This window comes from Ceratotherium simum, chromosome 16 (genome assembly GCF_057802395.1).
Source record: "Ceratotherium simum simum isolate JZ-2026a chromosome 16, ASM5780239v1, whole genome shotgun sequence".
Taxonomy (NCBI): Eukaryota; Metazoa; Chordata; class Mammalia; order Perissodactyla; family Rhinocerotidae; genus Ceratotherium; species Ceratotherium simum.
Window position 1 is genome coordinate 11,933,412 of NC_141915.1, and position 11,331 is coordinate 11,944,742.

Genomic DNA, 11,331 nt, shown 5'->3' on the forward strand with positions numbered 1-11,331 from the left:
GCCCAAGCAAGATATGTTTAACCAGAGTTTTTTCTGCAATGTATAGTTTATGCTTATATCTAGAAGAGAAAGAAAAGCAAGAAAGAAAATTACACATACTCAGCTCTTGTAATGAGCATAGTTTTCAATGAAAAAAACTAGACAATTATAAACTTGGACATTCATTCAAGCTTTTATTGAACAAATATATATATATATAAACCTGGGTCTGGGTTGGAGGTGGGAGGATACACACACACAGTTCCCTGCTTTCAAAAAGCTCAACGTCTAGGTAGTTGGGAGTGTAAAGGAAGCAAGAGAACATCCATAAAAGATTGACAGTATAATAACGGCTTCCCGTGAACTGTGAGATCAGAGAAACGAAGGTTTGTTCATTCAAACAAATTGTTTCAGTGTTTGATTTTTTCTTACAATGAACAATGTGAAAAAAAAAATTGCCAAGGCATTTCCTTTTAAAGAATTGAGTGTGTGCCTGACAGAACTTGTCAGACATGTTACCCGTATTTAAAGAAAAAGTGTAAGTGGTAAGGACTCTAAAAGCTACAGGGGGTCAGAGGGCCTGAGATAGAAAACTGGACCTTAAAGAAGTTAGCACAATGCAATAGCTGTTTAGGGACAGTGATTAGACCAGACCCTGAACTTGAGGGTTTCATGAAGTGAGAGACCAATTTGTATGGGATCTGATGAGACAGCATATTAAATGCCAAGCTAAGAACTTTTACTTTAGGTAATGGGCAGCCATGGGCTCTTTTTTTTGGAGGAAGATTAGCCCTGAGCGAACATCATTGCCAATCCTCCTCTTTTTTTGTTTGTTTTTTTTTGCTGAGGAAGACTGGCCCTGGGCTAACATCCATGCCCATCTTCCTCTACTTTATATGGGATGCTGCCACAGCGTGGCTTGATAAGCGGTGCGTAGGTCTGTGCCTGGGATCCAAATCTGCAAACCCCGGGCCACTGAAGCAGAGCATGCGAACTCAACCACTACACCCTATTGGCTCTTTTTTTGAATGTGAGTTTACATGTGTTTGTGTGTGAGATGATGAAAGCAGTGTTTGAAGATAATCAAATAGTGGTGTATATGATGGATTAGAAAGGTGAACTGTTTCAAAGCTACTATAACAGCAATGGAAAACCAAGGCTTGGAGAAGCCTTACTGCACTTCACTCTCAGCATCTAAAGGTGCTGCCAGATCCGATCCAGAGATCCTTTATGCTAAGAGGAAAGAAAGTACATGGGGGTACAGTCTCCTTGATCACACATCCACAAAAATGGTCGTGGATACCTTTCACAGGTAATCAGGAGAAACCATTTTACCCAAGATTCTAATCAAACTCCAGAGACAGAGAAACCAGTCCTTCCAAACTTGCTGCCTGCTGTTCAAGGCCCTCTTACCACAGGCTTAACTCATGCCCCACCATACAAGACATGGTCATAATGTCACATCCTTTACCAGAAGTTTAGGTCTTCTAATCTCATCGACTTCAAAGTAGGGAGAAACTTCCTCCAAATCTTTATTTCATCAGAGATTCAGAAGCTAGAAGGAGAAATGATTTGCACTCTAGCTCCAGCCAAGGGACATCAACATATTTACCTGCTATGTTTTCAACATCCTCAACTGCTACATTCAAACCCATCCTGCTTCAGGGAAGAAATGGTTTGGAAGAAGGGAGCTAGATAAGGAGTAGATTTAGTAATCAATGTCACTAGTGTGCTTGGTAAAAGCAGATTTGATAGAGTGTTGGGAGAGGGACCTCAATGGGTTGAGGAAGAGACACAAAGAATTGAAGATGATGTGGCCAGCCCTGGTGGCCTAGTGGTTAAGTTCAGTGCACTCCACTTTAGTGGCCTGGGTTTGGTTCCCAGGGGTGGACCTACACTACTCATCTATCAGTGGCCATGCTGTGGTGCCAGCTCACATAGAAAATAGAGGCAAGATTGGCAAGAGATGTTAGCTCAGGGTGAATCTTCCTCAGCAAAAAAAAAAAAAAGAATTGGAGACGATGAATGCAGACAAGTCTCTAGATAAAAAATTGGCTATGAAGGGAGATGATATAAGCTAAAAATGGGGTCGAGGGAGGGTTCAATTTTGTTTGTTTTGTTTTTTAGGATGGAAGACACTTGAACATATTTTTTCACATTTGGGAAGGAGAAGTGAGTTGTGGAGAAGAGAGGTGAGGATATAGGAAAGAGATGGGGTAAGTGGATGGAGTGAGGTCCCAGAGGGAATGGGACAGGAAGCACAGATAGAAAGAGGAGTTCTTCTTTTGAGAAGGGAGCAAAGACGGAGGTGGATACAGTGTATGAGAGATGGCTGAGGGGTGAGGATGGGAGCAGAAAGTTGAAAATGTTTCTGTGTAAAGGTCTCTAATTTCTCTGTGAAGTAACAGATCAGATGCTAAGAAGGGGTGGTGGGTGGGTGGTTGGCTGTGTAAAGAGGGAGGGAAGGTATGAAGTGGTTATCAGAGACAACAGGAGAGAATGCTGACTAGAGATTGCATTAATGTTGAGCGCCCAAAGGCATAAGCTTCCTCAACCCAGGTGCAGGCTGGGAAAAGGAGGCCAGTCAGGGCTGTCCACGGTGGGTTTTTGTTTTGGCTAGGTACATGTGATTGAAGGACAATGAGGCAAAAAGGTAAACGAGGCAAAGATATTGGTCAAAGAGTAGTTGTTGAAGTGTCGGACAATGGTATCTAGTAGGAAAAGGGTAAAAACCAGGGAAGGACGATGGATGGGATGCAGTAGAAAGGTCACTGGACTGGAGAGCCCGAGGAGTTATAAGAATGCAAAGGTTAAACCACGCCACAGGGCCTCGGCTCCTCTGAAATAATAGTCCAAAGAACCTTACCCAACTCACTCAAATTTGCTGTCTGATATGAAAAAGTTAAGACTTCCTCATTCTCTCTGATTATTACCTTCTCAAAACCAGTTAAGCCACCTACAGGAATTACAGTTCTCTCCCTGTCATATTTGCAGGGTATTTATTGATCTGATCTCTCAATACTATCATAAAACAGCTTAATCCCAGCCTCTCCAAGAAAAGTCCTAATTCAACTCTGTAGTACTATAGACATGTTTCTCAGATTAACTGCTAAATTTGTTTCTCCCAGATATAGCATCCTACAGAAGGACAAATACCGCATGGTTCTGCTTATACGTAAGTATCTAAAATAGTCAAACTCATAGAAGCAGAGAGTAGAATGGTGGTTGCCAGGGGGAGGGAGGATTAGGGAGTTGCTGTTCACCAGGTGCGGTTTCAGTTATGGAAGACGAGTAAGTTCTAGAGATCTGCTGTACAACATTGTGCCTACGGTTAACAATACTATATCGCACACTTAAAAATTTAAGAGGGTAAATCTCATGTTAAGTGTTCTTACCACAAAAAAGGAAAAAAAGATACAGCATCCTCGAAAATTTGTATAAATTCCTCCCCCACTGCCCCAACTCCTTGCCATTTACTTACACTAGGCCAAGCCCCTTCTAACTTCAGGCAAGATCAGGAAATGCAGAATCCTGTAATCTTCCAGAAGCCTTTAGCAGGAGAGAACATGTCTCCTTTCCTTCGGAGTGCCTGAGATAATCACTGCCCAGGGGAACTGCTGATCACAACAGCGGCCGTCTGTTGTCTGCTGTGTGTCTAGAACTACGTTAGTGCTGAAGAAAAGTGTCTCATTCCATCTTCACAACAGCCCCACAGGGAGGGGTCATTATCTTGATGTTACAGATAAGAAAACCAAGGCTTAGAAATGTACAACAAACTTGCCTAAGATCACACAGATAAAAATGACAGAGCCTGGAGTGTCAGTATGTCAGATGCCAAAGTGCCATTAAACTTTTATTTATTTTTTATTTTTTTTAAACTTTATTTATTTTTCCCCCCAAAGCCCCAGCAGATAGTTGTATGTCATAGCTGCACATCCTTCTAGTTGCTGTATGTGGGACGCGGCCTCAGCATGGCCGGAGAAGTGGTGCGTCGGTGCGCGCCTGGGATCCCAACCCTGGGCCGCCAGCAGCGGAGCGCACGCACTCAACCTCTAAGCCATGGGGCCGGCCCCGCCATTAAACTTTTAAATCCTACAGAAGAGATTTAGTCACAACTTCCACGCTTACATGAAAAAGGCAACTGTCCTCTGACTTCCTATCCACTTCCTTTTCCTAATTAAATTAGCTGCTTCTGTATCTAATTTTACTAGGAATAGAGAAACAAGCTCAAACTCCCTAACCTACATATTGACATTTATTCTAATGAGACAACCTCAGGATCATTTGCAGACTTTGGGATTAGACTCTGTCCCAGGAAGGACCTTCCACCCTGGAGTTCAGGATAGCATCCCTTATATTCCCCTGGGATGGTTCATATTATGGATAAAAAGACAGGGGGAAAGCTCTCAGAGTCCTGGTGCTGCTGAATAGGACACGCAAGACACCATTCTGTGATGCTGTAGGTGTTTTATATGCAAGTTCCTCCATTTGCAAGATTTCTCGTGGTGTGGGATCTCTGATGATAAAGGGGTGAAAATGTAATTACAGGCTTACCCCATCAAGGTTTCTGTGGGAAGCCTTTAGGAAGGACATACCTGCACATGGCCTGAGGCTAAGTACTCTAAAGTGAATCCAATGGAAACTGCTCTTAGGAAGCTTAGAATTTTCCAAGTAGTTATGATGGCTAGGTAGACACAACAGTAATTAAAAACAGACAAATATCTATATATATATATGTAGATATCTATATCCATCCATCCACCTATCTATCTATCTATCTATCTATCTATCTATCTATCTATCTATCTATCTATCATCTATATCATTACTGTCTTCTTAGGGTTATGATCCTGTGTGGTTTCTCTGATGCTGAGTAAGACCTGAGCTCTGATGGAAAGTTTTTCCACATTCATTATGTTCGTAAACTTTCTCTCCAGTATGAATTTTCTGATGCCTAACAAGGTCTGAGCCCCATCTGAAGGCTTTTCCACATTCATTACCTTCATAGGGCTTTTCTCCACTATGAATTCTATGATGTCGAATAAGGTCTGAGCTCTGGTTAAAAGTCTTGGAACACTGATTGTATTCATAGGGTTTCTTTCCATTGTGAATTCTTTGATGCTGAATCAGTTCTGAGCTCTCCCAAAAGGCATTCACTGCATTTATAAGGCCTCTCACTTGTATGGATTCTCTGATGTTCTATAAGGACTAAGTTCCTACTGAAGGCCTTTCCACATTCACTGCACTCATAAGGTTTTTCTCCAGTGTGAATTGTTTGATGTCTAATAAAATCCGAGCTGCCTCAGAAGGTTTTTCCACATTCATTACATTAATAAGGCTTCTTTTCCTTGTGAATTCTCTGCTGTCCATTAAGTTCTGAATCTGAACTAAAAGCTTTCTCATATTCAAGTTTTTCTCCAATAGGAAGTCTCTGATGTTTAAGAAAAACTGTGTGCCCACTGAAGTCCTTCCCACATTCCGGGCATTCGTAGGGTTTTTCTCCACTATGGATTCTTTGATGCTGAGTAAGAAGGGAACTCTGCCTGAAGGCTTTTCTGCATTTGCTGCATTCATACGGTTTCTCCTCAGCATGAATTCTCTTGTGGGTAACAAGATGTGAGCTCTGACTGAATGCTTTCCCACAGTCATTACAGTCATAGAGTTTCTCTCCACTGTGAATTTTGTGATGTATAAGAAGATCTGAGCTTTGATTGAAGGCCTTTCCACATTCATTACATATATATGGCTTCCCTCCACTATGAGAATTCTGGTGCAGGATAAGGTTTGAGCTTCCCCTGAAAGCTTTTCCACACTGATTACATTTGTAGGGATTCTCCTCACTATGAATTCACTGATGTCGAACGAGATTGGAGCTCTGACTAAAGTCTTTGCCACGGTCACCACAAACATAAGGTTTCCTTCCTGTGTGAATTCTTCGTTGTATAACCAGGTTTGAGCTCCTATTGAAAACCTTCCCACACTCATTGCACTTATGGATTCTCTTTATGGTATGGATTTTCCAATGCTGAGTAAGTTCTGACTTCTGTTTGAAGCTCTGGCCACATGCCTTGCACCTATAGGTTCTCTCCTCTGCAGAAACTCTCTGATATGTAACAAATGGGCACAGATCACAAATTCTCACGTTCTTATCACACTCAAGTTTTCCCTCTCCTATAAGGGTTTTCTTAAGGGTAATGCTCACTTGACTGAACCCCCTATCCTCAAAAGAGGATGGTAGCAGTCCAGCCTCTGATGAGTTTACCTGTTGTCTCTCCAGGCTGTTCTTAAATTCACTGGGTCCTAAGAATTTAGATCCTTGGTGTACTTGTATTGGGTGTCCTGATTCTATTTCTTCAGAAATTTCCTGCTTTAGCTTCCGTTCCTTCTTCTTAGTTTTCTTTTCATTATCTGAAACATAAATTAAAAGCATAAATGGTTACCTTCTCAGGTTAGGAGAAAATAAATTCTTAGAAGGGGCAGCAAATAATCAAAGTAAAACATTCCTAGGTTTGGATTGAGCTTCTAAAGTCTCAAAAATGGTTTTATAATCGTAGAGAAAGACTTCTAAACCTAACTTTGGTCTCTATGGTTTATAAAAGCAGTTCCCAAACTTGGCTGATTGTCAGAAACACATGGGAGAGCTACTGAATCAGAATTTGAGTCCAGGGCCTGGCCCCGTGGCTGAGTGGTTAAAGTTCCGCATGCTCTGCTTCGGTGGCCCGGGTTTGCGGGTTTGGATCCCAGGAACGGACCTACTCCACTCACCAGCCATGCTGTGGCAGTGCCCAAATACAAAAAAATAGAGGCAGATTGGCACAGGTGTTAGCTCAGGGCTAATCTACCTCAAGCAAAAAAACAGGAGTATTGGCAACGGATGTTAGCTCAGGGCGAATCTTCCTCAGTGGGGGAAAAAAATTTGAGTCCACTTCATTCTTCTCACTGCAGACTGTCTTTCTCCTTTATTACCTTAGCTCCTGGATCTTAAAATGAAAAGACCAACCCTGGATGAACTAGAATTTCTTAGTTCCAGTTCCAAAATGTTAGATAAAAGAATCAGTTGTCCCAGTTTAGGTCAAGTGTCAACTTCTACTCTAATCAGGGGTGGCAGGGGAGAGAGCAGGGCTGTGGGGGATCACACAGGATAAACTTGTTTGTTGGGAGCCCCTCTGTAGGTGAGAAGGGCAGTTAGGTAGATCTAGAGCAGCCCAGGTACTGCTAAAGCTGTTTATGACATGATTTTTGCCTGAGAGGTGAGACCCTTCATTACAGTTTCATCTTCTTGGCCATTTAGTGGATATACTCAATATACAGGGGGAAGAATGGAAAGTAGGTTTTATCTCAAGTGTCAACTATGAAGGATTGAAAAGTAGTTGCCTTAAAGCACCACTTTAAGTGCTGAGGCTGTTCGTGGGCAACAGCCCACAGGCAAAGTGTGGATTACTTAAATCCGTCATGGGTGTGTGGGGGAGCACAGAGAGTAGTGGAGGTAAACGAAGGATGGGATAGGCTTGCTATCCCTACATAGGAGCAAAGTAAAGATGCCAATAGAACTTAGAAAATATTACTCTTTAATAATTATCCAGCAAGTATCAACACATAATGGCTGAAATTATCTCTATGTAGAAATAACTCAAAGAAGTAAGTAGGGAGATCCTGGAACTCCTAAGTCCAATCAAGGTTACCAGGACCTGGTTTCAAGAGGAGCATGAGTGGAGTATGATTATAATCAAGACAGTGGAGGGGCCGGCCCGGTGGTGTAGCGGTTAAGTGCATGCACTGCTCTTTCGTGGCCCGGGGTTCACAGGTTCGGATACTGGGCACGCGCTGAGGCACCACTTGTCAAGCCATGCTGTGGCAGCGTCCCATATAAAGTAGAGAAGATGGACACAGATGTTAGCCCAGGGCCAATCTTCTTCAGCAAAAAAGAGAAGGATTGGCATCTGATGTTAGCTCAGGGCCAATCTTCCCCACAAAAAAAAAAAAGACAGCCCAACCCAATTGCTTGTATTAAAGCCCATCTGAAGAAACACTACGTTACAGTTTAGAAAAGATAGAGCCAGAGAGTAAAAATGGGCCTGTGTCTCCAGCACTGATTCAGGGGGAGGGTGCTCACTCCACCTGATGGGGGTATTCTGTCCCCTTGGCAGACAGCCACCCTCCCCCCAAGAGCAGGCAGATATACCAAGTGATCAGAATTGGATGACACATGCATTAATATTACCCAGATAATGCCTCTGCTTTGCTTCCATGCCCACTAAGCAAACTTCTGATTAGAATTTAGCTTCTTCTATAGGTTTTCCCAGAGATAGAATGTGTTGACAGCCTACTCAACTTCTGATCAGGCAGTTGTATTTTTCCCTGGTTTTTACATCACTCTCTTGTGATTTGGATAGCATTAAGTCTATTTCCCTGGCCTGAACAATTCTGGATAGGTACACTGACAATGTAAAATTTCTGGACCTGGAAAGTGGAGGGCCAGACCCCGAAACCTGGTGATCAGAGCATAAGGCCCAGTTAAAAAGCCAGCTGGCCTTCCTGGACAAAATCTACATCTCATCGCCAAGTGAAATGGTAAATGTTTTCTCTTAGAAACCAGTTTATTTTTAAATTAACAATTCTGAAACTGGCATGCTTTCCTAATATTCTTGTCTCTGATAATGCCCTCCCCCAAGCTCCCAATCTTATGTTTTCTTAAATAATTTTTCCCCACTGTACTGGGTTGAATGGTATCCCCCCCAAATTCATGTCTATCTGGAACCTGTGGATGTGACCTTATTTGGAAATAGGGTCTTTGCAGATGTAATCAAGTTAAAATGAGGTTGTTAGGGTGGGCTCTAAATCCAATATGACTGGTGTCATTATAAGAAGAGGGACATTTGCACACAGAGACACAGGTAAGACAGCTGTATGAACATGGAGGCAGAGATTGGTGTTATGCTGCCACAGCCAAGGAACCCCTGGGGCTACCAGAAGCTGGAAGAGGCAGGAAAGGATCCTCCTATAGAGGCTTCAGAGGGAGCATGGCCCTGCCAACACCTTGACTTTGGACTTGTAGACTCCATAACTGTGAGGAAATAAATTTCTGTTGTTTTAAGCCAGCCAGTTTGTGGTAATTTGTTATAGCAGCCCTAGGAAACTAATACACTTACTATGAAGTCCAATTGATTTTTCAGAAAAACAAAATGTCAGTCTTTCCATCCGACTCATTTCCCACTGACACCACTCTTGTAGCTTTCCGGATTTCACTAGATTATCATAAGAGAGTGGAGCATAGTGGTTAAGAACATGGGCTCTGGATACAGACTCCTGGGTCTGCCTCTACCATTTACTTGCTGTGTGGCCTTCAGTTACTTAACCTTTCTGTGCCTCTGTTTCCTCATCTGTAAAATGTGGACAGTAATAGTACTTAAGAGAGGTTTTGTGAGGATTAAATGAGTCAATACACGTAAAGTGCTAGAATTAACACCTGGCACACAGTTAGCATTCAGTAAATAATGGACAGTTTAAATTTTGTTACTTGGTTAATAATCTTGACACCAAGATTTTCCTGCTCCAATTCAGACTGGACAATACTGTTAGTTATACATCACTTTCATCATGTTAATCACTGTTCAAAAACCTTTAATTCTCCTATTTATTACTGTATCAGATCTAACTTTCTTTCATTTGACTTTGAAAGATGTCCATAATCTGGTCCCAACATAGTCATCTGATGTTATCTTCCTTTACTCCGTATGGGCAGGGGTATTGTTCACTGTTATATCCCAGTGCCTAGAATAGAGTTTGGCACATTGTATTCACTCAGTAATTACCTATTCAGTGAATGAATACAGCCCAATTCAAAACTGCTGCTCTAAAGAGCCAAGTTCACCTCTGCCTTCCAAGTCCAAATCAGGTCCTCCCTCCTGTAGAAGGTCTTTCTGAGAAAGTGGTTAAGAGCACAGACTCAGGAACCAGACTTAGTTCAAATTCTGCCTCTGTCACTCTCTAACTGGAAACCTTAGACACATTTCCTAACTTCTCTGTACCTTACCTATTTCACGGGGTTTCCACCTTTGTAGGGTTTTCACCTGCTTCATAGGGTTGATAAGGATTAAATGAATGAATATAAAGCACTTAGAATGGTGCCTGCCGCATAGTAGGCACTAGGTAAGTATTAGGAGAAAAATAAGTACATAAAATATGAGACACAAAATTTAACTTTTAGTTATACACGGTCATATTGTTTTGCAAACTCAAGATCATTTGACCTTGTCTCCTCTCTTGATTTTCAATTGTTCTTAAAATATCTCTTTTATCGGTTTTTCCTTTCAACTCTTAACATTATAAATCAGGAGTATATCATTCTCTCTTCCGGACTATTTCAACAGTCTCAAAACAGGTCTGTTTCCTGCCTTCCTCTAATTTTATCTATTTATCTTTCACTACTGTGAAAATACTTTTTCTAAATTAACACTTATTGTGTCAGTCTCCCATTCAAAGTGCAAATATTCTGGATTCTGAGAGCAGTCTAAGATCTAACCCTCCAACTGTAGTGACTGACAGCTCTTTCATCACAACAGATTTTAGATTTGTACTAAAATCTAAAATTTAGAGTCAGCATAAGTGCAAGGCATCAGGCTGTCTCCTTTTATTTGCTAGAGGCATTTTGGGGCAGTGAGCCTCTGACTTTTTAGAGAAGACATTTCAAAACAGGGAACAGAGGCAGTTCTGTATCCCCGAGGGATTTAGAAGTCTGCGATGCTTGCTCAAATTGCAAGAAGCCACCACCCTGACACTCATCCAACCCAAAAGAAATTTCATTTTGCGAAGGTCAAAAGGTCCCCATGAATAACTTTCGAGTCGCTGAAGAAGCTCCTTACCCAGCAAGCCCCTGTCCCCTGCACTGTCCTGCACTCGGTCCTCGCAGAGGTCGCCTTGTGCATGGACTGGTAGAGCACAGTGCTCGGCCGCGTCCCGCTCCGTCTCTGGGCACGGAGACAGTTCTGGAGGCGCCGGGCTAGGAAGAGCCATCCTGCCAGTCCCGGGCCAGGAGCCAGCGGGCCGGTGGCTGGCGAGCCGCCGGGAGGACCTCAAAGCTGCGGGGTGGGGGCTGCGAGTGCGAACCCAAGGGACGGGCCAAGCCGGACCGGGCCCTGGCGGCTCGGCCAGACAGGCAGAAGACCGGAGCCCGGGCGCCCAGCTCCGCACGCGCGGCCACTGCGGGGCCTCGTCGCCGGGCCACCCCCAGTGTCCCCCTCACTCAGCGCCTCCTCCGCGGCCTCGGCCATTGTGCCCCACCGCAACCCGTCACTGGGAGCCGCGGCCCCTCGGGGGAGCTGGCGACCGGGACTGCCCGTTCTCTCCGCCCGC

The 11,331-nt window shown here is 43.3% G+C and overlaps 1 pseudogene across 1 annotated transcript; it reads right to left on the minus strand.

Moving 5' to 3' along the window:
• Positions 1-3,181: 3,181 nt before the first annotated feature.
• On the minus strand, positions 3,182-11,280 carry LOC101390581 (uncharacterized; annotated as a pseudogene). Its single transcript, XR_015554648.1, has 2 exons — positions 10,842-11,280; positions 3,182-6,387 (listed from the first exon to the last, which is right to left on the minus strand). The product of XR_015554648.1 is annotated as an uncharacterized LOC101390581 (transcript).
• Between the last annotated feature and the right edge of the window lie 51 nt (positions 11,281-11,331).